A 26,447-nucleotide genomic window follows, 5' to 3' on the forward strand; every position below is an offset into this window, starting at 1 on the left:
AGTCCTCACTTCGTGCATCTGACGGGCAGTCCAGGAAAGTCAAGGGGTAAACCTCCTCCTCTGTCTGGAAACCCTTCAGCTTGCTCTAAGGATAATCACTAAGGCCCCCCGACAGCCCGTTTCCCCTACCCTGCCCACTCCTCAGCCCCTCCCCTTGCCTTGATGCTGAGTAAATATGGCCTGACTCTGTCGACATAATCTTCCCAGCCCAGGCCATTAGCTTTACAGAGCTTCATACCACTGTCATCCTTCCCCTCTAGTTTGCACCTTTCCAATAAAAGCATTGCCCCTTTTGATTACAGGAGAATTCTCCACTCTAATTGACTTCCAGGCATTAAAGTTTTACTGAAATGAGCTCAGAGGCTCCCTGGGGATAGAAGTGCCGAGCATTGCTGCCCTTAGGGCTCTGATGCTGGTGGAGTTTCTAAAACTGCTCTAAATTTTGGCAAGGCACCTTCTGGAGATATAAAGAATATTTCAAAGCAAGAGAAGCATTCAGTTTCCCTCTCGCCTGAGGCATGAGAGGGGAAGAGCAGCTAGGTCCCCAGCTCCCTGCTGTACCTCACCGACCTCTGCCACAGGGGGCTGAGCAGGCCACAGACATGGAGGCCTGGCACCTGCGTTTCTGCCCCAGCTCTCTTCATGCAAGGCCTCTGCAGAGACATGAAAACGTGAGAGGTGTGGTGCCTGCTCTCCACGAGTCTGCAGTACACCAGCATTATGTGGTGGGATTAGGGATAATTGAGCAAATTTCCTACCAGAAAGGAAACAAGTGCTAGACCTTTGAGAACAATAACAACAATAAACACATATACCACTTTCTTTATGCCAAATCCTGCCTAAGTTATTCACACACTTGAATGTATTCATTCCCCATTACAACTTTGGGGGACAGATCCTACGTTTAATCCCCTTGGACAGATGAGAAAATCGTGGTATGAAAAGGTTGAGTAACTGAGCTAGAATTAGAGCTGGTAATAGATAGATCTGGGATATGGAGCCAGAAAGTCTGACTCAGGGTCTGTGTTCTTTGTCACCACACTGTGCGGCCTTGCAAGGCATCAAAGGCCTTAATGCGAGATGAGGAGGAAGAGAAAGGCCTTCTAAGCAGGAGACACTGCAGACATAAAGCAGCAAAGGTGGGCCTCTGCTCTCTGCTTGATGACCAATCACGCCCTTCCTCTATCTGCAGGGGCGGGGTGCAGAGGGAAGGAAAACATGACATATGTGGTCTTATATGCTTAGAAAATTTCTGAAATGACAGACAGAAAAATGTTATCAGAAATTACCTCTTAGAAATGGAAATGGAGGAGAGTGGAAGGAAAGGAGGGAAACTCTTATTTTTATTTTTACACTCTCTAAACGTTAGAAAATTTTGCCTTGCATCACTTCTAGAATTCCATACTGTAAAACCTGAACAAAGGAAAAACTCTCCTCCCCATTGCCCATCTAGCACTGCTCCCCTAAGGGAAACCTCTGTCAAGAGGGGGAAGCTGACCGAGCCAGAGGCGGTCCTTGGGCTACAGCAGTGGGCACAGGAGAAGAGCCTCTGTCTGCATCCTGTCCTCTGCCCAGGGGCAGCTGGGGACCCACCCTCCGGCCAGTCCAAGGGCCCATCCTTCAGACCCAGGACGCAGACTTACCCCCAACCTCTCTCTTCTCTTCTCTGAGCTTCCCCAGCTTTCCACTCACCACCATGTGTTTGCAACGATCATAAGAAGAAAACCACAGACAGATATTTTTCAATTTTTAAAAATTATTTGAGAATTTACAGAAATTATGAAATTCCATATTAACATCTGGATTTCTTAGTTCTTTTGACCAAACCAAAAGATGTGGGAATGCATTCTCACCAGGCAACTTGGAAGCTGGGTTGAGGCTGCCCCTTTTGACAGGACACACATTGCTTGCCTACATCTTTACTCCCTACACTCATGTTCACATTAAGGCCAATGTCATTTATATTTCTTCTATGCTGTTGCTTTCCTTACAACTGGTGGGCTTCCTTGGCTACATCACCTGCTGGGTCCTGGGAAGCAGTTGAACCTGCAGTCTGTGGTTTAGACTGCAAATAATTTCCAGTTGTCTCTCAATTCTGTTCTCCCCAAGATCCTCTGGTGCAGGAAGAGAGTCCAACATATCCTTTGCATTCCACACATCCTTTATCAGTAAAGCTTTTCACTGATGCCTGATAAATTGATCGATCATGGTTAAATCACAGAGTAAAGACCTGGATTTCAATCTACTCAGGACTGGCTGTGGCCAAGTCACCCATGCAGCTCAACACTCAATCCTCCTCAAGAGAGCCCTGTGCTTTCACGCCTCGAAACACTGACAGGTAACGCTGCTCTCCCCTGGGCTTATAGTTGTACTAAATATAACTGCTGCCTTCTGTTACCTGTCTTTACAGACAACCTGCATCTCTCTGGCTGATCTGTCTCCCCCTCTTGACAGTCAGCTTCCCATTACACCTTCTCCTGCTCATGTATATTACATGAATGACTCATGTCTCAGGAAAATAGGGAATCCCTTTACCTTCTACCTGGTTTATTTTAAAGAGTAAAAATATCCTTGAAGTTAGTGTCATGTAAAAATTCTTTCACACCTGTAATCCCATTTGATCCTTACAGCAACCCCACCAGAGGGGCATAGTCACTATTTTAGAGATTAGGAAACCAATGCACAGGTTGGTTAAGTGACTTGCCAAGCATCACACAGCCTGTGTGGAGCCGGACTCTACTTCAGTGCTTTTTCTTCATTTTCAAGGACAGATAGAGTTGACTGATTCTCAGGACCAGTGGTCAAAGATGTACATGTCCTATCCACCCTGAGAAAAGGGTTGCATTGAGAAAAGGAAAGAAAAGTTCATCTCCCCAGGCATGTCTCTGCCTCACATCACCTGTGACTGAGTTTGTTGGGGGTGATGGTGATCCCCAAGTGCTTGGAGATCTACTTTTCTGGGGTGGCCATGAGAGCAGAAGAAACCCTTTTGAAGGGCTTTGTGAGAGGCAACAGACCCCAGACCAGGGGCACTCCTAGGAGGCTTACTCATTGAAGAATCCAGGACCAAGGATACCAAAATCAGCAAAACAAGCCCTCCCAAAAGCGCATCTCAAGTGCCTCTTAGAGGCACTCAGCCAAAGTCTCGCCTGTTCTCAGCCAGGTCATGCCACATTTAGGTGTCTCAAAGTTATGCTGACTGTTTTAACCAGTTCAGCTATAACTAATACCATAGAACTGGTAGCTTAAACAACAATTTATTTCTTACAATTCTGGAGGCTGGGAAATCCAGGATCAAAGTCCTGGCAGATTCAGTGTCTGCTGACAGCCCACTTCCTAGTTTGTAGACAGCCACCTTCTCTAGCTAAAGGGGGGTTGGTGGTAGGAGTGGGGAGGGAAAGATCTCTGGTCTTTTCTTGTAAGGGCACTAATCCCCTTAAAAAGCCCCACCATGACCTCACCTAAACCAAATTACCTCCCAAAGGCCCTACCTCTGAATACCATCATACTGGCAGTGGTGAGGGCTTCAATATACTAATTTGGAGGTAGAGAGACAATCAGTCCATAAAGCTGACCTTGGCTCCTTTTCCTCCCCCAGTATTAGTGTCCAGTTAAACACTTTTGTAACAAAGAGGAAAAGAATTAATTTTACTAAAAGAAACAAATCATGCATTGATCATAAAACCAGGGCTATAGAAGCTTCTAGTCACTAAATGAGATTTCATTAAATCATAGGGACGTACTGTAAATCCAGAAGAAACAAAGGTCTGAAGAAAATCTATACATTCAAAGAAAGAAAGACTCAAGTGTAAATACCTCTTAGAACACTGGTAGTTAAACGGGTAAGGTCCAACAGGTAAAGGTAGAGATATGTCTGAACAGTCGGAGCGGCCCCCAAGAGCACAGCAGGAAGAATGGGAGTCCACTGCAACCTCGCTGGCAACACATGCAGTAGAGAGAAACACAGAGAAAACACAGTCAAAGGGCCATGTGCACCAGTGTCCATGTGGCATTACCCAGAGCAGGGGGTGCCTAGCAAATAGGATATTTTAATCAACTTGGAAAGACTGTCCTTTTCAAGGATGGGTACACCCTCCTGTCAAGCCCCATGACATCAGCTATCAGTTTTCCAATGAACCCCCTTTGCAGGAATCTCGGGCTTCATGGTTAGGTGGCTTTCGGGAAACATTTTTCCTAAAGGTGGGCTCTAACAAACTGCCATAAAGGACCAGTTCTCTTGGCAGCTTTACTGTTCATTGCAAATGAATAAGTCAGTATCAGCCTGGCATGGGCTTTCAACATGAGACCTTACCTTTGAGAAAATTAAAGTACTCATAAGAGAACCTCCCCAGAATCTCACGATTATATCTACCCACTTGTTGGCATCTGTGTTCATACTCACTGCCTTCTCTCCTGTGGCAAGTTGCAAAGATGGCCACAAATTCTTCCCCTCCTGAACCCACATCCCACTACAATGTAACTATGAAGCTTCTTCCATTAGGAGGTAGGATCTATTTTTCTAATTCCTGAATCTGGGCTTGGCCTTATGACTTACTTTGGCCAGTAACACATTAGAAAATGTGATGCAGAAGGAGGCCTGAGAAATATTTGCACATTGGGGCTTGCCTTTTCTTGCTAAGCATGGAGATCTGAAACCACCACATGAGCAAGCTCAAGCCAGCCTCTCAGCAGATAAGAGGCCATTTGGAAAACACATGAGGCACCCCACTTGACAGCCAGACAATTGCCAGGTATACAAAAGACACATGAGTGCCAAACAGATTATCTGAGATCACCCATCTTCCTGCCAACCTACCAGTTGCCCACAGCAAGCCCAGGAGAGATCAGTCAGGCCTTCCCAGACAAGAACCAACCATCTCACGGACCCGCTCAGCCACTAAGTTTTGGGATGGTGTGTTATGCCGCAGAAGCTAACCAGACACCTCCTGTTACTTTGGATGGACCTCCGTGATCCTGCCTAGAGCCAGCCCCTGTACTTGCACACGTCTCATCCCCTCTTGTAGCTTTAGAGATGCAGCTTTATCATTTCTCCCTCTTTTCTTCTGCATCAAAAATGCTTCCCGTTTTAATGAATCATTCCTATTTACCAGGTTACAAACATGCTGTCATTTTTTCATGATGAAAAAAAAAACACACAAAACTGTCTTTTGACTCCACTTCCCCTGCCAGTTTCTGCCCCAATTCTCTACTTACCTTTGCAGCAAAAGGACTGCCTATTCTTGTTTCCCCCGATTTCTTTCCTCCCATTCTCTCTGAAATGTATTCCAATCAAGCTTTTGCCTCCATCCCTGTAACAAAATTCCTCATGTTAAGGTCACCAGTGAGGCCCACGTTGCCAAACCAATGAGCACTTCCCAGTCCACATCTTTGATCATTTAGCAGCCTACGACACAGCTGATCATTGTCTCATTTTACATGCACTTTCTTTTTCATATATGTACACCATGCTCTTCTGGTTCCCTTCCCACCTCTCTTGCAGCTCTTTCTTGGTCTTCACTTTTGTGTCCTGCTATTCTCCCCAAGACCTTAACATGTCAGTGCCCCTGGACTCCCTCCTGGGACTCTTCCCTACCACCTCTGGTGATCTCATCTATCAGCTACCATCTACCTGCTGAGGACAATCAATTTCTACTTGCAGCCTATAACTCTCACCTAATCTCTAAACTCATATCTTCAATGGCCTATTTGATATCCCTACCTGGGATATAAAGGAGACATCTTGAACTTAACACATCCAAAGCTAAATTAAGATTTTCTCATGCTCAAACCAGAGTCTTCCTCATGTCCATTGATGGAAACTCAATCCTTTCAGTAGCCAAGAAACCAAGAATCATCCCTTTTTCCTCTTTCTTTCATTATCACATATCCAATGCATCAAGGGAAACATCGAGTCTACTTTGAAAGACAATCAATCTTAATACTTCCTTTGCTTCCACCTAGGTGTAAGTGACCACCAATTCCCCCCTGCTATTGCAATGCCTCCTAACTGATCTCCTGCTTCCACTCTTGCCATCCAATTTACCAAATAAATACATTAAATATGGATAAACTAGGGATGAAGAGAGAAGAGTTGTCCTAATCTTGTTCCAAAAAAGGAGGAATTTTTTACTTCAACAACCTCCTCCCATAAAAGGGAGAATTTCACTGTGATTACTATGAACTTCCCCACTTTTTAAGAATTGATTCGGACTTCCGGCCAAGATGGAGGCATAGGTAGACACATTGTGCCTCCTTGCACAACCAAAAGAAGAACAACAAAGTCAAAAACAAAACAAAACCAGAACTGACAGAAAACTGAACTATATGGAAGTCCAGCAGCCAAGGAGTTAAAGAAGGAACATTCATGCAGACCGGTAGGAGGGGTGGAGACGAGCAGCCAGATGGAGAGGATACATGCAAGGAAGAAGCTGGTGGACTGGGCGGTCCCACATTCTCCTGTGGATAAACTGGGAGGAACAACTGGGGAGTGAGACAGACCACGCAACCCAGGGTTTTAGAGCCAAGAAATAAAGCCTCAAACCACTGATTTAAAACATCTGTGGGAGCTGAGGCAGCAGTGGGAGAAACTCCCAGCCTCACGGGAGAGTTCGTTAGAGAGACCCACAGGGTCCTAGAATATACAAAAACCCACCCACCCGGGAATCAGCACCAGAAGGGCCTAGTTTGCTTGTGGGTAGCAGAGGAAGTGACTGAAAATTGGCAGAGAGTAGAGCAGGCCGCATCGTTCCCTCTCAGACCCCTCTGGCACATACAGAGTCACAATGCAGGGATGTGGGTTGGCCAGGCCTGGTGAACACCTAAGGCTCCGCCCCTCACTACAAACAGGCACAAGGAGAGAAAAAAATGGCCCAAATGAAAGAATAGATCAAAGCTCCGGAAAAAATACAACTAAGCAACAAAGAGATAGCCAACCTAGCAGATGCACAGTTCAAAACACTGGTCATCAGGATGCTCACAGAACTGATTGAGCTTGGTCACAAAATGAAGGAACACATGAAGGCTACCCAAAGTGAAATAAAGCAAAATACACAGGGAACCAATTGTGATAGGAAGAAAACTGGGACCCAAATCAATGGAGTGGACCAAAAGGAAGAAAGAAACATCAACCAGATAAGAATGAAGAAACAAGAACTCAAAAAAGTAAGGAGTGCCCTGGCTGGTGTAGCTCAGTGGATTGAGCACAGGCCTATGAACCACACGATCACGGTTCAATTCCCAGTCAGGGCACATGCCTGGGTTGCAGGCCAGTTCCTGGTTCCTGGCAGCAGACGCATGAGAGGCAACCATACATTGATATTTCTCTCCCCTTCTCCTTCCCTTCCCCTCTAAAGATAAATAAATAAAATCTTTTTAAAAAAAGTGAGGAGAGGCTCAGAAACCTCCAGGATATCTTTAAACATTCCAACATCTGAATTATAGGGGTCTCCAGAGGAAGGGGAAGAAGAAGAGCAACAAGTGGGAAATTTATTTGAACAAATAATAAAGGAGAACTTCTCCAGTCTGGCAAAGGAAACAGACTTCCAGGAAGTCCAGGAAGCTCAGAGAGTCCCAAAGAAGTTGGACCCAAGGACAAACACACCAAGGCACATCATCATTACATTAGCCGAGATTAAAAAGAAGGAGAGAATCTTAAAAGTAGCAAGAGAAAAAGGAGACAGTTACCTACAAAAGAGTTCCCATCAGACGGTCAGCTGATTTCTCAAAAGAAACCTTGCAGGCAAGAAGGGGCTGGAAAGAAGTATTCCAAGTCATGAAAGGCAAGGGACTACATCCAAGATTACTCTATCCAGCAAAGTTATCATTTACAATGAAGGGCAGATAAAGTGCTTCACGGATAAGGTCAAGTTAAAGGAGTTCATCATCACCCAGTCCTTATTATATGAAATGTTAAAGGGTAAAGAAGATCAAAAATATGAACAGTAAAATGACAACAAACTCAGTTATTAACAACCAAACCTAATATATAAAAAAAAACCCTAAGCAAACAATAGAACAGGAACAGAATCACAGAAACGGAGATCACATGGAGGGTTGTTTATCAGCGGGGGAGTGGGAAGGGGAGAGAGTGGGAAAAGGTACAGAGAATAAGTAGCATAAATGGTAGGTAGAAAAATAAATGGTGGGAGGTTGAGAATAGTATAGGAAATGTAGAAGCCAAAGAACTTATACATAGGACCCATGGACATGAACTGAAGAGAATTCAGGTGGGAGGGGGTATGCAGGACAGAAGGGAATAAAGGGGGGGGATGAGACAACCCTAATAGCATAATCAATAAAATATACTTTTAAAAAGAATTGATTCACTTTATACACTGATTCATTTGAAGAAATGTGGCTGCAGTGTTAAAGGAAGGAAGAACAGTCAGTTACATTAACAGCTAAATTTCTCATGAAGCCTAGAGAGCAGCTTCTGTGAGCCAGCCCAGCATGTCCATGATTCAAGTCTGGGACCAGCAGAGGCAGCTCTTAAGGAAACCTCACCCTTCTTGTGGGAAGGAGTCGGGTCAGTGATCTGGAGTCGGTTTTGCAATCTCCACTAACCAAAAACTCAGCACCTTTAAGATGTTTTCACCCCTAGTGAGGTCCTACAAGCCCTTACAGAGGGGTAGAATTAAAGAGTGCTTCAGAAAAAAGCTTTTTGAGGATAATGGGTCCTGGGAAAAGGTCACTTTAAGTGAATCCATTTAAATGGGAAGCAAGATTTTATAGTAAAGAGTGGGAGTTAGGGGGAGTGTGAATCAGGGCTTTATTTTTAAAAGAATTAAAAATTATGATAGTAAATTTATATTTTATATTTAACTACAATTTGATTATAATTGCAACTATAGAGCAATCCTTAGAACAGAAGTGTGAATCATGACCTGCTTCGGGCATGCTTTATTCTGGAAAACAATTTGTAACATAGCAAAGCATGACACATCACTTCTCATCTGACCTTCACAGCAAGGTTTTAAAGAAAGGAAATTTTGCCAGATAGTCAAAGGCTTTATCACTTTTCTCCAGGACCCTCTCCTAACTTTTCGAATTTCTGAGCATCCCTTTCTGAAGCCTCCAGCATGTCATCATCTTTGTTGATTTTCTTCCTCAGTTGTAACCAAACAAACTCCGCCAGACCTTCATTGCTTGGAGACTTTCTAATAATTATTGAATCAGCCCTCCACCATCCCTTTTATTATCATAGTAAAATCCTACATCTTTTAAAGACTGGCAGTGTCTCTTGGCAACTGGCTGGCATAGCAATCACAGTGAAGAGATCTGACATCATTGCCGGAGGAAGACGGATGCCGATATTAAGCCCCAGGGAGGTATGCAGCGGGGACTAGCTTTATAAGGATTTGTTTGTTCCTGAGCGTTTCAAATGCTGGGGTGACCTTTATTTTGGGGTGTTCCTAGAGTAAATACTCTGATAACAAGGTTCCCTTGCACTCAAAAACAGGAGTTGGCACTGCAGTCTGAGTGTAAGTGCTCTCCTCGGAGCAGTTTGAATGGTCCACCCCTGCTAAAGGCGGTCGGCTGCAACCTGTGCGATGCTGGCTGAGGGACTAAGGCCCACCCAGGCTGTGGACTCCAGACCCTGTGTATTTAAACCCTAAGGTGGTGTTCAACACCTAAACTTACAGCTCTGGGGGGGAACCCACAAATATCTACTTTGTGAGTGCTGCCATCTACTGAAGTTAAGTTTTACTACCAATTTCACTGTTGTTTACATTATAACCAACTTAGGGGGCACTGCAGTTTCTGACTTGGATAGGTCTGTCATTCACAACAAACCTCTTTTAATCACGCCTGAGTTTACACTAGTGGGGTGATTTTTGGAAAGCCCCTAGTAGACTCAGGATGGGGGCTGGTTGCCAGAGACCAACAACTTTGTGATTAGAAGGTTGGAACTTTCAACCCCACCCTCTGACCTCCAGATAGATGAGAGAGGCTGGAGTACATGTCATCGCTAATGGCCAAAGATTTAATCAGTCACGCCTACCCAATGAAGCCTCCATAAAAACTCAAAAGGACAGGGTTCACCCCTGGCTAGTGTGGCTCAGCAGATTGAGTGCCGGCCCGGGAACCAAAGGGCCACAGTTCTAGGGTCACAGTTCTAGAGTCACAGTTCAAGATACAGAAATATAAGCATGTCATTTAGAGATATGGAAATGAAGAAGTGGAAGCGGTAGCCTGTGCGAGGGGAAAATGGAGAAGTGGGGGGCAGTGTTTTCCCAGGAAACCCTGTAGGGCTATTTGACTTTTTGCCTCTAATCATGTATAATTTTTTAAAGATAAAAATAGAAAATAGAAAAATATAATATATTTTATTTTGAAAAATATAAAAAGGTAGGAGTTTCCGTATTTTTTTCTTGACCTCAACTTTGAAAACCTCTGCATTGACAACCAGCTCCTCGTGGGTGAGGCCCTGTGCCCCTGGGAGCCCTCACAGTGCCTGGGGACAAGCTGGGCCTACTGCACAGCTTTGGGAAATGAATAGATGAATAAAGAGGGACAAACAAAAACAAGGTTTCTTAAGACCAGGGTTTTCAAGTTATCTTTAGATCCTAGCATATAGGTGTGATCTAATTTGTTCAGGATAGACATGTAGAAGGTACAGTATTTCCATATCTCATACATCTATTTTTTCTGTGCAAAAAGAATAGAATCTGCAAAATGGAATTGACTACTAGTTCATAAGAGAGAGCATCTTGCTTAGCCTTACGATTTGGAGACCATCATCATTTTAAATTTGCATTCAAGAAGTGCAGTTGTCCCTCAATATATCACGGTTCACTTATTGTGGCTGTATCAAACCCGAGATACAGTGAAGTGGCAAAAAGTGAACCTCGATATGGTGAGGGATGACTATATACTTCACTGGTGAAAACCCATATAGAATTTTTTTAAGATTTTATTTATTTATCTTTAGAGGGGAAGGGAAGGAGAGTGAGGGAAATATCGATGTATGGTTGCCTCTCGTGCATCCCATACTGGGAACTGGCCTGCAACCCAGGCATGTGCCCTGACTGGGAATGGAACCGCAATCCTTTGGTTCACAGGTCCGTGCTCAATGGATTGAACTATGCCAGCCAGGGCCCCATATAGAATTTTATATGTTGTTAAAATTACTTTGGTTTAAGAATGTAGAAAGTGTTTAAGAGTATATGAAGTGTTTATAAGAGTGTGGGAAAGGTTAATAAGAGAATGGGAAAGATTTATAGGAGTGTGGGAAGGGTTTATAAAGCCTTAAAATGTATATAAATAATAAAATAAATATAGTGCTGCTACTTCGCGGATTTTCACCTACCGTGGGGGTCTCTGGAACGTGACTCCCACAATAGGTGAGGGATCACTGTAGAAGACTTTCAATGGGTGGGGCATAAAAGAATCACAGGGTAGGATTGCTGAGGAGGAGGACATGTGGTTTGAAGAGACACCGCTGCTCATTTGAGAACCACTAATATTCACAGGAAGCCAGGAAGGTGGAGTCAAGATGATGGTCTATGGTTCTAGGTCTGCCACTCACTCACCTAACACAGCACTTGGCCTCGATTCCCTGTTAGGTAAGAGGACTGCACTTGACAGTCACCAAGATCACAATTACGTCTGAAAATCACTGTCTGTACTACAAATACCATTCTGAATGGCAAAGGCAAGCCAGACTGATCTAGACAAGGTAACTCTTTTATCTTTAAAACAGAAATAAAAACATTCTGGAAATGAAAACATTTGATTTGTTTTTTTAGATTTACAAATTAAATAGTTCATAATCCTATTTGTTGAATAGAATTAGCGTACTGGTACAGTTTCTTTACATGCAAATGCCATGATGTTTTTATTTGGGCTCCCTGCCAACAGCTTCCCTGCTTCATAAATTCTATTTAAGATGCTGCTTTCTCTTCCTGATGTCTATGTGGCTAAAAAAAAAAGGAAGTATGCTTAAGTAATAAATGGTGATCCTCATCTCTTACTTTTGCTTAGGTTCATTTCTATGGTTTCTACTGCAATTATATTTCTCTACTAAGGATGGCTAAATACATATCTGCATTAAGAGCTTGTAAATGCAAAGGTAAGTGCTTGATTGGCTGCAATTAGGAACACACGAAAATAAGTACCAGGTGACAGTTTGCACTATACATCAAAGAGCATTAATGGAGGTGCCAGGAGCATATATTTCTCTTTTAAAAAATAACCAGGTAACAAAAAGGCATCAATAATGCCACCACTTAGAGAAAACCACCTTTAATAGACTGCATCATTAACGGTGTTCTCCAATTTTTTTCTTGGCAGATATAGCAAATGCAGCAGTTCAAAGACACATTTCAAAGGCTTAGCACACATACAAAGTCACATATAGACAAAGCTTTGTACGTACCATAGCTAAACCATGGGGGGATCAGCCCCTGCCAGAGATCCAGCAGAGAGGAAGCAAGGAGGAAGAAGTTCCCTGGCTTCTTCCTTTCTTTTTCTCCTGTCTCCCAGTAGTGCCTCCCATTGGCTGAACCAGTCAGAGCCCAGCAGACCTGAGAGTCTGGAAAATGCAGCCTGCAGGGGCCAAGCCCCAGGCAATCACAGAAGGGACAGGGCAAGGCATAAAACACAGGGTGAGCACAGTCCACCCCTTTTTCTACTCAGTGTTTATTCTCATCCTTCAACCCATACCTAACTCTCATAAAGTTACTTTGTGCTTCTACCTAACACAAAACTGTAGTGTGAGTGCCTGACATTAAGCTTTTGATCGCCAAGGCATCCATTTCAAAAGACATCTGTGAACATATTTCTAGCTACATGACACAGCTACTAGGAAAACAAACAAAAAAGAAATTAGGCCCTCCCCACCTACGAAGATCCTTCTTTCAGAAAACCCTGGGTAACCTAGATAACTGACTGGTTAGATGAATCTGCTTCTCCCTTCCCATCCCCTATTTCCTGCTCTTATGCTTTAAAATAGCCAATAAAGAGTAAACCCACGAAACCCTACACAGCCTACCCTCAGACCACAATAAAGGCAGAGCCCCAGGTCCTCCCCCTCCACCCCCACGTGTGGTGCTTAGATATGCCACAACATGGGTCCTGTTGGGGAAAATGTGTATAGTAGCTTTGCTAAGAGTAATAGGGCAGGGGGAGTGCCTCACGCATTCGTAGCTGATAAAATCACTCTCAACAAACTGGAACACAACAAAAATGTTAGGCAGAAGATATGTCCTACAAGTAAAGATGCTCTTACCCTCTCCTCAACAAGGGGAAGCAAATGCTATCTATCATGTTATCCACATCAAGTCCAGGATCTCCAAGGGGTACACAGCACCATTGGGTCTGGGTATATCTCCTCATAATCTGGTTGCCATTGAATTAAATGATAAAGTTAAGCACCACCAAACTCTTTTTGAAAAAAAAAATACAGGCAAGGTGAGGGGTGGCATCACTAATTAAAAACATTAGAAGTTCTCAACTTCCTATCTAATCACAAGGCCACTGTGGACATTTCACACATCCTTCCTCTACTACTACCCACATCATGTAACCCTTGCCTCCAATCAGAATCTTGGCTGGTTAAAGTTCTTTGCCCAGTGAGGCAACCCCAACCTTCATTTGTAATGGGTTTCAGTCCCTAATAATCCTTCCTTTGGGGGTTGTTATGGTCCATGCCCCCCACACTGACCTTTCCCTTTGAACATGCAGGCATTCAGAGGTGTCTCAGTGAATCTCCATTCCAGACATAGCGTTATCTGTCCCCCTTGTGTAGAAACGCCTCCAGCTCAGTGGAACCATTGTCGTGTATCCTGATGGAAGCCTTCCACTCTTGGAAACTAAGACTTCTAGGGAAGAGTAACCAAGGCTACAAAGATGAGAAGCCAAACTTTTGCAAGTGGGTTATTAGTTGTGAGAAGCCCCTCCTACTTTTCAGTCCTTGGTTCTCAACCTGTGTGCTCTCGCCATGTGAGAAAAGGCAATGCATATTGATTTTCAGTTCGAATCATATCCTGTAAGAGCACTCCAACTTGGCAAGGCTGTAACTGAGTCTTCAGCAGACCATCCCAACATCTTATCAGACCAGCTGCTTCTGAATTCTGGGACACATGGTAAGAATAAGTGGATCTTTTGCTGCACTCATTTATGGTAAAATTGGTTCCATGTTTGGAAGCAACATTGTGTGGGACACCTTGATGGTAAATAGGAATGCCATAAACCCATGGATAATGGTGCTGGCAGAAGCTGATGGACAGAGGAAAATAATCCATACTCAGAAAAAAATCAATGAGGACAAACTACTATCTACTTGATGATGGAGGGACTCCAATACAACTGACTTACTACCAGGTGTCTGAGTTTTCCCTCAAGGGAATGATGCCATATGAGGGCTAAGCATTGACCTTTACTGTGAGCATATTGTACACTCAATAGTGACAACAGCCAGATCAATCTTAGTGTGAAAAAAGTCCACATTCTTGTGTCCAAGCCTGACCTGCATTGTTGACGTCATGGCCACTTTCTACATGAACCCATTCAGTAAGCAACAGAGTGGCTTTAAAAAAGGACACCCAACTCATATCCACAGGATGGTCATCATGATTATTGTTCACCTGATTACTGTGTGGCTCCACTGATGTGGAGGTCTTTTGGTCAGTATTTATATTGGGTATAAATATCTTTACACTCTGTGCCTCTGCTAGGTCAGGTTTCCCAGAATTAGAGCCTGAGACAGAGGTTCATAGACATACGATTGATTTTTAAAGCTTTCTCAGGAGAATCTGATCAGGGAGTGAGAGAAACAGAGTAGGGAAGAAAAAGGAACTATGCAAGAATGTGGCTTCTAGTAAAATCTAGTTTTGTCCTGATCTAATGGGAAACTCTGGAAAGTCAATTGTAACAGAATTTTTCCCACCCTGAGCCAAGAGGAAAAGCTTTTGTAGTCCCATCTTAGTCAGTCATTGGCTGTGGCTTCCAGGTAGTAAAAGCAGCATAATTTCCAGGTACCTCTGGGTAAGACAGCTTCAGTTTTTCAAGGGCAATCCTCCTGGGAAAGTTGTAAATATGAGATGTTGCCTGAGCACCCGTATCAGTTCAGAGATGTGCACACAAGCTAAGCATTAAAAGACTCCATTTCTAGTGGCCTTGATCACCTTTTGTAGACCCAAATTTCTAACTGGTCATTTTCTTTTAGAATGAGGGACAATCTTTAATATTTATATCATGTGTGATGTAGTACTGATTAATTCTTTCAGCCTTTACAAGCCTGAAAACATCATTATTACACATTCATTTTTGATAGATTTTTTATTGGGTATAAAATTTTAGATTGATAGGAGTTTCCTTCTTAGTATTTTAAAGATATTGCTCCAGCCCTGGCTGGTATAGCTCAGTGGATTGAGTGCGGGCCTGCAAACCACACGATCTCGGTTCAATTCCCAGTCAGGGCACATGCCTGGGTTGTAGGCCAGTTCCCAGCAGGGGACTCACAAGAGGCAACCATACACTGATGTTTCTCTCCTTCTCTCCTTCCCTTCCCCTCTAAAGATAAATAAATAAAACATTTTTTTAAAAAAGATATTGCTCCATTATCTTTTCACCTGCATTGTTTTCAACAAGAAATTTGAAGTCATCTTTACCATTTTCCATCAATGTGTAGCACACCTTTTTTCTCTGGCTATTTTTAAGATTTTCTATTTATCATTTGTTTTAAACAATTTGTGATAAAACTTAGTGTAATTTTCTTCAATTTTTTTGGTGCTTGAGTATATGTGGGGCTTCTTAGATACATAGGTTTATATTTTTCCATCAGATTGGGGAAACTTTCAGCTATTACTCATTTAAATATTTTTCTGCCTTTCCCTTGCTCTCCTCTCCTTTGGGAATGCCAACTATACTTACATTAGGCTATTCAAAGTTGTCCTGCAGTCCACGTACATTTTAATTTCCATCTCTGAAAGCTTTATTTAAATCTTTGTTTTTCCATCTTCCATGCCTCTAAGTTTTTGAACATATGTTTAGAGGTATAATAATTGTTTTAATATTCTTGTCTGCTAATTCTAATATCTGTGTCAATCCTAGGTGGTTTCAACAAAATAATCTGTCTCCTCATTACGGATCATATCTTCCTACTTCTTTGCATTGCCTGGCAATTTTTTTTAGATGGAACACGTTGTAAAATTTACTTTGTTAGGTGTGGATATCTGTCTTTCTATAAATATTCCTGAGCTTTGTTTTTTGATACTGTTAAGTTACTCGGAAGGAGTTTGAACCTTGTGGGTCTTGCTTTTAAGATTTGTTAGGTGGGACTTCAACAGTGTTCATTTAGGGTTAATTATTTCCCATCACCATGGCAAGACTCTTCTGTGTACTGTGCTCAGTGGCCTGTGAACCTTCAGGTTTCCCAGTTTGGCTGGTGGGAACAGGCACCATTCCTGGTTCTGTGTGATCACTGGGCATTGTAACCTCTCACCCTTTTGGATATTTTCCCCGACTTCAGGTTGTTTCCTCAAATACATTCACTGATCATCAGTATTGTGCTAAATACTTGAGGAGAACCCTCTACAGGTGTCTGGATTTCTCTCTGTGGGCAGGTTTCCCTTCTTTGCTGAGCTGTCTTGAGAACTCTAGCTTATTTTCTTCAGACTCTTCTACTCCTTCTCTTCAACTCAAGGAGCCTACCAGTCTCTGTCTGGGTTCCCCTTCCTGTACCATGGCCTGGAAACTCTCTCAAAGTTGGGCTCACATCCCTCATTCCCCATCAGGGATGACTGTCCTTCGTTGCCTATGACTTGAGTGTCTTGTTTCATATGTTTTGTCTGGTTTTTGGTTGTCCACATAGGACACATTTAGTTCTGGTTAGTCCATCTGGACCTGAATTGGAAGTCCTCTCTGCTGGTATTCGTATAAATTCCTTATCTCCATTGCTCAAGATGAATTTGCTGTTTTCCTAACCTTTTGAGTAAGATTTTTTAAAGATTTCTATTTATTTATCTTTAGATAGAGGGGAAGGGAAGGAGAGAAACATTGATTTGTGAGAGATACCTCAATGTGTGAGAGATACACCGATTGGTTGCCCCTCGCACACCCCCAACTTGGAACCTGGCCTGCCACCCAGGCATGTGCCTGACTGGGAATCGAAGTGGGGACCTTCCAGTTTGCAGGCTGGCACTCAATCTATTTGAGCCACACCATCCAGGGAAGGTTTTCAATTCATGTAATATCACTTTTTCTTATTTATAATGATATTCCTTTTCATCATAGTTTTAATCAAAACTCATAAATTTTTCCATCTAAGGTTTTTCTTTTGCTTTCTTTTTCTCAGTAGAGAAATTTTTTAAATCCCCAAATGTGTGGTATTGTTGAATCATTTACATATTATTAACTTGTAGTTTACCCATGTTACAATTAAAATCTGTTGGCAAGCACACCCCATAGTGGTTAACAGCTAGTATTCTTGACTCAGGAGGCTGGGATTTAAATCCATGCTTTTTTTTGTTTGTTTCACCTTGCACAGAATATTTAACCTCAGACTCAGTTTCTTCATTTGTGAAATTGAGATACAATAATTCCTACCTCAGATGATTGCCCTAAGAATTAAATTAAGATAATATGTATAAACCTTTAGCATACAGTAAATATTCAGCAAATCTTAGTTAAAGTTGATATTTGGAAGAATTTATACAGGATTCTTTGTGGTCAACTTTTGGTATTCAATTGGCATTAGCAAGGATTTCTTTAAAAGCAATACTCTCTGTAGGTATAACGTTCAATACAGCAGCACGTGCACTTGGTCCAGGCTCTCTACCTCCTCAGCGCTCTCTGAGTTTACCTGCAGGGGAACCTAGACATCGCAAGAACAGACACATCCCTGCTTCCCTACCTGAAGCTGCCCTGCGGGTTTCAGACTTAAAACCCCGAGAAACCACTCTCACCCAGTGAGGGCCAGGAGAAAGTACTTTCCAGCTTCGCTGCTCCTTGAGAGATCAAATCTAAGGTGCGTTGTACCTGTTCCTCAGAGAATCCCCAGAGGAACTGAGCTTCAGTTATCCGCAGGGGAAAACCTCTTCATTTACATACCCTGGGTGGGCGTTTCTTCCTTCCTGCATTGCTCTCTCTGCTCCTTTTTCTTGTGCATCCCGAGACTACCTCCTACCTCCTACGTAAACCATCTGCACCAAGAGTCACCTCAGAATCTGCTTTCTGGAGGAACACAGACTAACTATATTAGATTATCCTTGCAATTGTGTTGTTCACATCCTCTAAGCAGTGGTTCTCAAATCTCATTTTATATTATAATAAACTAGAGAACAATAATATAAAAATTTCTTGGAATTGTCAAGTTTTTTTAAATCCAGATTTAGTAAGGAGAGATTTTATTTGAAAAGATTATTGCAAAGGGGAGAGGGGTGAAAGAGACCATTCCACCAATTCCACTAAGCAGAGGAGGACTCCTGCAGTATGGAGAGCCCTGACCATGGTTTCTCCAGGGTTAAGCTAAAAAAATTTTTGTTTACCGAGAGGAGTAAATGAGACCAGGAAGAGTAAGGGTGATCTGATAGGACAGTAGATCCAAGAAAGTTTAGCCCTGAGGCCAGCCTTTTCTTAGGAGAGGTTGTTAAGTAGAAGTTAGGTAGTTGTGTGCTGGCTCAGGTTGGGGGTTGGGGAGGCCCAACCTCAGGGTCCTGGCAGAAGGTTAACAAGGTTAACATGTATTTTGTCCTGATTGCTCAGTGGAAACAAGTAGTTCAGCTGATTATTTATGAGGCTGTGTGCATGTGTGTGTTTCTTAACTTTTGCTGTTTCCAGGAACACCCAGCTCAGGTAAAATTCAACATTGTCAAGATGAAGCCTGGACAACAGTATTTTCTAGAAGCTCTCCAGGTAATATATAGGTTATAAGACAGAGAGACATATCGAATAACTGAAATGTATTGTCCGTATTCAGATACGAATTCAATCAGACCCATTTTTAAAGATGACATTTATGAAACAATTGGAAATTTTACCACTGACTCTTTGATGCATTTAAGAAATTACCATTATTTTTAGGTGTAATAATGACATTGTCCTAATGGTTTTTTATTAAAAAAATATCACTGTATTGTGGTTATAGTTTTTAAAGACAGTCCTTATATTTTAGAGACACTCACTGGAGGAAATATAGATTAAATAATATGATTTCTGGGATTTGCTTCAATATCAAAAGGGGAATGGAGTAGGGCATTAGTTGGTCACAAATTGTTAACTGTTGAAGTTGGACAGTGGGTCCTGTGAGGTCAACAGACTAGTCTATTTTGTGTATGTTTGAAACAAAAGCGCTTTTGGAAAGAAGCTCCCAAACTGCCCTTAATATGCAGATCGTGCTGGAAAACGCTTTTCTGGCCTTACTTTCTGTCTGCTCAGTGGTCAAAGCCAGGAGGGGGTTCGGTTAAGGGCTCTCCCTGCCCTCACTGCTGCATTTCCACCTGTTTCTCCCTGTATTTCCTGCAATGCTTGATTTATACATTTTGCTAGTTTATTATTTGTCACACTAGGGTTTATGAGAGATTCCCTTTTACTTTTCTTGAACAAATGATACATGCTCATGGCAGAAGTAAAGAAAAAACCAAGCCATGGACAAAGGCAGACAATGAAAAGTAGGTTTCCATTTCATCTCAGATCCCACTCCCCAGTGCCAGCCACAATTACCCATTTCTTCTGTCCCCATCAAGGGACAGTTGGTGTGTCTGTGAACATATGCATGTATATATGTACACACTCGCATGTCCTTTTTGATGTGTCATTGGGACTCTGGGATTTTACAGTCTGTTGGACTTCTTGCACTTACCATGTACGTCTTGTACAGAAACCATTCGTCGGTGCACGCACAACCCCGCACTGTAGCGGAACCTCACCCTTACTCACCCTTTTTCTGTGAGAGCTGCTCTATAACTCGGTAAATCACCCATCAGATAACGGTGCGGAGTAACTCTGGTGAACTCACCGCAGTTCTGTCAGGTGGAGAGACCGTCCTGCCCACCTGGTGGAAACATCAGTTTGGCCCTCGTCTGCATGCTCCCTTCCATGTTCCTTTGCTCTGCGTGAATTTGTGCTTCTTTGCCTTCTTTGAATCAGCTAAGACATCCGCCTACTTCCTCCATTACAAGCAAAACAGAAAACCTTTAACTTGTGTTCATTTCATACCTGTGTAGGAGGGTGCAGCCAGGGGGCCCCCAAAAGAAGGATTTGTAATGGGCTCCCAGAACTCAGGGTGTGTAGGAAGTATTAAAAATATGGGATGTCCTCACCCCCACAAGTCTGAGCTGGGGGGATGGGATACATGGAGCAGGGCCATTGAGTTGTTTTGCATAGCAACAGTTTCGAAGATAATCTCTAGAATGGTCATTTAACATATGACCTTTAACTGGTTTCATAGATATGGTAAATAGCTGTGGCCGTGCTTTGAGCCAGGGAGAAGGGAGTGACTTCCACTCAAGATATAACTGGGAGGCAACTCCCCAGCCCCTGTTACAGCGCCTGCGCGAGAGCTTGGAGATGACTGGCTCCATGCCATGGGGCCACGCCTGCCCAGACTCACTATGGCAGCCCAGTAAAGGTGCAAGGATACAGGAGTCCTGGCGGGTGTAGCTGATTGTGGGAGGGGTCAGAAATGGGACTGCAGAGGAAAATTGGCCAGGGAACTTAAACGTAGACTCGGCAGCCATTGAGGAGAGAACCATGCACTTTTGGCCAGAATGGGGACCCCTGCAGCCATGTGAGAGAGAATCACCATGTAGCTTTAGTGAGAAAACCAGGTGGCTTTGGCCAGAGTGGGGGACCGCCCCCTCACACCATGAGAAGAATCATCATGCAGCTTTAGCAAAGAAACACCACGTGGCTTTGGCAGAGAATCACCACAGGGCTTTCTATTTCTTTTCCTGAGATACGGTACCTTGGATTGGGCAAAGGGGGAAAGAAGGACTGTGTATGTGGGTGTTTTAAGGGATTTTGGGACTTTGATGAAGACATTAAGTCATGCCCTGGCTGGTGTAGCTCAATGGATTGAGCGCGGGCCTGCGAACCACACAATCGCAGTTCGATTCCCAGTCAGGGCACATACCTGGGTTGCAGGCCAGTTCCCGGTTCCCAGCAGGGGACGCACGAGAGGCAACCACACACTGATATTTCTCTCTCTCTCTCCTTCCCTTCCCCTCTAAGATAAATAAATAAAATCTTTAAAAAAAAAGAAATGCATGCTTTAAAAAAAAAAGACATTAAGTCATTACTCTTAAGTCTGTATAACTTGAATAAATAATTCCTTTCCTTTTCACCAATCTCTAACATGGACAGCTATAATTCTCTGGTGAAGGGAAAGGCGAACCTAGTAGAGGGGGACCCCAGGAGAAGGGGGGGTCTATTAGGTAACATCGTGGGACCCCCTTCCCTGGCGGCCAATCCAGGAAAACCATGGGAGATCACATGTGCAGTAGCTTTCCAACTACTCGTCACAGTAAACACCTGCCGAAACTAGCCAGGAAGGATCCGCCCTATATGAACAGAGTCCCTCCAGCCCATGAGGTCAGTCTCTGCTTGGAGTTGGCTACTCCCATGTTCTCTGCTATAAACTCTGAGTGATTGGTTCAAATCTTTGTCCCGATCACCAGAAACCTGGTTACCTGTGATACCTGCATGAGAATTGTGATTTTACCTCTTTTTCCTTTTTTCAGAACTACCTTTTAACAGTATTTTGCAGTTTGAGCATACAATTTTTTGGATGTAAGGAAAACCCAACTTCATTTTTGTTTCTCATTGCCCTGTGTCTAGAAGTATCAATGACTAATCTGTCCCAATCATTTGCTTCAACAATGTTTCAATAAATACTGTTTTACTTGTGTTTTCACTCTCCAAAAAGATTATACCAACTTACCCTCCCACTAAGGGTATAAAATCATAGGTTCTCTCAACACTGCACATGATCAGACTTTTAAAAAATGGAATCTTATTTAAATAAGTATTTCCTTCATTGTGAATGAGATCAAGCATATTAATTTTCTTGTTCTATAAGCTGCCTATTTATGTTCTTTGCCCAATTTTTCATTGTGTTTGGTATTTTTCACATTCATTCACTACCTCTCCTCCTATAGTGAGGAAATTGGCCTTTGTCGTGTGTGTTGTGGCTACATTTTCCCACTGTGGGGCCAGGGCAACCACGAAGAAATGGCGTGCAGCAGGCATAGTCCGACTCAGTGGGTTCGGAATGGGGCTGCGCTGAGAAAGGCTGCAGCTCTCACAGCTCCTCTCGCCCTCCAGATGTGATCGAGTCGTTACCTTCTCACTCAGGGCAGGCAGCTCAGCAATGAGGATCTAACTGGAGTGAGTGCAAGAAAAAGGGTGCATTGACGAGTCACCATGGAAACTGCCCCTCCCACAACATTTGCCATTCAAAGGCTTATGCAGGCATTCAAGTACAACAAATTAGCAAAGGAAGATTTTCAGACTCACAACCCTAATTTTGAATGCACTTTGAAGGTGTTTAGAGGCATAAAGAATGCCTGTGGTTTTTGCAGGAGATTATTAGGAAACGAATTGTCTTCAGTGCCAGCTTCTGTGGAGGATAATTGGTGGAGACATTAGAGAGTATTTTGTTTTTGCTGCACTTTTCCTTCCTCGCCCACCTTGTGCTGAGGATTGCCAGTCCATAGTGCTCACTGCTCTCAGGAGTGGTTTGCACTACTGGGCCTTAAACAGAAGCTCTTTAAAGACTACCCCTCCCGTGGCTGGTGTGGCAGAGGACAGAGTGCCAGCCTGCAAACCGAAGGGTCACCGGTTCGATTCCCAGGGCACACACCTAGGTTGTGGGCCAGGTCCCCAGTTGGGGACATGAAAGAGACAACCCACTGATGCATCTCTCACACACTGATGTTTCTCTCCCTTTCTTTCTCCCTCCCATCCCCTCTCTCTAAAAATAAATACGTCAAATCTTAAAAAAGAAATTAAATGCCTTAAAATAAAAAAAGGACTACCCCTGGTCTTGCCTTTAGTGAGAGCCCAAGCTCACTAAAAAAGTTGGAAAAAGCTGAACTACAAATCTGGGTGGGAAAGGGTGTGTGGGGGACAAATTCCCTTTGTAGGGCAAAGAAGTCAGTGACAGCAGCAGTTTTGCAAGAAGTGAAGGACTGTGACTACTGTAGAAAGCATACAGATTGGTGACAGAACCTGGCCAATGATGGCAGGTGATCTTAGGAGGGTGGGACCCTGGATAGTGGGATTTCTGGCTGTAACAACAACAAAAAAAGGCCAGTTCTAATGGAAAGACCAGAAGCCTGTTCACTTTCAAAGGATACTGGGCATCTCAGCCCCAACCTTTGTGGCCTGAAGGTTGTTGGTGCCTCAGTGTATGACCCCTGGGATCTGTGAGTAACCTAAAGTGGATTAGGGGGGCCAGGGAATCCTTCATAATGACCCAGGTTGACTTCCATCATTTTGGCTGGCTGGGAGTTCAAATCATTAATTTAATTTTGATAATCTAACATGATATCTTTATATATCAGAGTTTGTCGAATAAGATTCACACCCACTGTACTTTTTGGGCCTAGAATTTAGGAAGCCTCAGCCAGTTCAGCTCCTATATAAAAGTCCTACCAAAAACACTACATTTGTGATGTAGTTTTAATCCTTTTTCCCCACTTAGTAAATGTTCATAAATGTATAGATTTTGCTTTATTTTCTTTTGTTTTCACAATCTATTATAGATTTTTATGGTACCAAATAGGTTTCCTAAAAAGGCCTTTGATCATGACATTTTACCAGCAGGAAATAAGCATTTTAAGGCCTGACTTGTCATGTTACAGCCAGAAAGGTCCAAAATCAGGGATGGGCTAAATGGTTCTCTACTGCCCTCTAGTGGATATGATAGACAAAGGTGGAAACATTTTTGAAATGGAAAAGAGACATTTATATTTCTAATACTGGCGTGTAAAAATATAGCCAGAAAGCGATAGAAAGAATTAAAGGCTGTTTTTCTCAGTGGGTTCAAAAGTAAATGCACTGTTGAATGATGAGTCATTTAATACCATGCCTTCTGAGACTGTATTTAAACCTGGGGATTTGCTGATAAGACAAAATAGCACACAACTTTTAACAAAGATCTTAAGCATTGTGTCCCTATATTTACTTATAAATATTGTTTTACTTATGCATTCTTATTTAATTATAATCTCGGAGTCTATTATATGTCATAACACCCTTCTCAGTAGAGAATCATTAAAGAGTTATAAGGAAATTATGCAACTTCTCAATTTCTCCATGAACCTGAAAGATGCATGACCAGCTTGCACGGACGTTGACTTAGCACTTCTACATAACCAACATGAGGCTTAAAATTCTACTCTTTTTAAAACTGATCTTTAAAGTATCCAAATTGATGCATTAATCACTAGCAGGCAGTAGCAGTTGCAAACCAAGCCTCTACTTGATGTCACGTTTTTAAACAAATGTTTAAAACATATCAATTCCACTAAACAATTAAAACAAAGAAACTAAGACATCTATGTCTCCCCCATCCCCCCAGTGATGGCAAGTCTGTAAGGACATACCTGGTTACCTTCACTTTGTTCAGTAAAGGGATTGATCATGGAGCAAGAAAGTATGTATTGGAGCATGAGGACAATCTGTAAAAAGGCCTGATCATAAATCTTTTTCCAGGCTGTGGAGAAAAAGAGAGAAGGCAAGAACAAAAATGAAATTTCAAGCTCATCTGAAAACTTTAAAAAGCGATAGAGCCAGGCAGAAAACTGTACTTGAACAACAATAAAAAATGCTAAAAAAAATAAAATAAAATGCTAAATTAAAAAAAGAAAGAAAAATAGTGATAGAGCCTATATTGCATGAAACAAAAAAGAGAACCTATCCCAGAAAATTACAGCACTTTGGCAATGTTTCCTCGGCAACACGATGATTAAAAATATTATCTGAAATATACTGAAGAGTTCCTACGTACCAGGAACTGTGCTAAGATTATTTCATTTACCTTGAGAAGAACCACATGAGATAGTGTTGTTATTCTACTTGACAAATAAGGAAACTAACCAATCTCCAGAGAAAATTTAATGAGAACAAATGTGGTTTATTTGGAAGCAGACACCTTTTAGAACTCAATTTATTAACTTTTAAATTTTACTGCATTTTCACTTAATGTGAGTATGGATCTCTTTTCAGGATGCCAAAGTTTGTATGTACTCTAGGATGTTAAGTACAGGTCTCAAAATCTGAGAACAATAAAATAGGTGTCAAGCCTTCTTACATTTCGAATAAACTTGCCCATCTTCCTATGCAGTAAATGCCAAGAGACTGACGAAGGATTTCTACACAGGAGAAGACAAAGAATTAAAGGGAGTTGACGAGGCTGATGGTGAGAATCTCTTTGCAGAGCTGTGAAGGGGCTCTGACATTTTCCCATCTTCGTGGAGAAGGGAGGAGGTCTTAGTTAATTACCGCAGCCCAACAAATTACCTCACCACCAGGACATTTCAGACAACACATTTCACATGTGCCCTGTAGATCAGGAATTTGGGAGCAGTTTAGCAGAAAGGTCCTGGTTCAGAGTTTCTCATAAACACTCAGGATGTCATTTAATTAATCAAGGTCAGATGCACACACTCTTGCTGCAAGAAGGTTAAAAAAAGAAGTGGGTGACTGTCTTTCTCACTTTCTGTAAGCAGTGCTCGCCACAACCAAGGCACACAGTGGGGAATTCCTCAGACACAGAAAAAGAACTCAAATGGTGGCCAGCACAAAATAAAACCAAAGAAATGTCAAATGTAAAGTCTTCCCTTTGGCTGCTCAACACCAATATAACCACAGCTTTCAATGCTTATATGTCAAAAACAGTTGTCACTGGAAATATTGCAACTATCCTTCATACAATCAAAGATGCACTCAACTCTGTCACCCTCCAAGGGAGTCAATCCAATGTTCCGTCAGTTACCCTGTCCATTCACCCATTTCTAAGTCTAGAACTTCAAGCTGATACCCATTCCTCTACAACTTACAGACTAACTAACGAAACTCACCAACAATAGCACACCCTACAAACGATAATGAAAAAAGAGTAAAGGATGCAAATAAGTTAAAAATGAAAAGTAAACATGATACATCAACAAAGGAAATATAAATAAAGATGTCAGCTCTCATTTCCTCCCTGATCCTGAGGATTTCCCCTCCACTATGACCTAGTTTCTTTTCCCACCCTTGCATCTTCCTGAACCTTCAACCAATACCTTCATTTCTAAAATATCTGGGTGTGTGATGGACCTACCTGTCTGTGCGTGCCAACAAACCCATTCCTGCACACCAGGGTTAATTACTCCCACCGATGCTGTAACCTTGTTCTTCTCTTCCTTCTCTTGACTATCTATCCAATGACGCAAGACATGCAACACGGTTAGACAGCAGTCTCAGCTTCAAATCAATGGAACCACTGTTAAGCCTTTGTT

The 26,447-nt window shown here is 42.5% G+C and overlaps 1 protein-coding gene across 1 annotated transcript in view; it reads right to left on the reverse strand.

The window, feature by feature from the left end:
• Positions 1–24,697, reverse strand: part of SCN11A (sodium voltage-gated channel alpha subunit 11) — a 131,010-nt gene extending 106,313 nt beyond the window's left edge. Inside the window, exon 1 of the mRNA XM_037030552.1 lies at positions 24,549–24,697. The gene's annotated coding sequence lies outside the window, so the exon portion shown is untranslated. The remainder of the gene's footprint in view (positions 1–24,548) is intronic.
• Between the last annotated feature and the right edge of the window lie 1,750 nt (positions 24,698–26,447).

Source organism: Sturnira hondurensis, unplaced genomic scaffold (assembly GCF_014824575.4).
Source record: "Sturnira hondurensis isolate 20B ecotype Veracruz unplaced genomic scaffold, ASM1482457v3 Scaffold0020787, whole genome shotgun sequence".
In the NCBI taxonomy this organism is placed as follows: Eukaryota; Metazoa; Chordata; class Mammalia; order Chiroptera; family Phyllostomidae; genus Sturnira; species Sturnira hondurensis.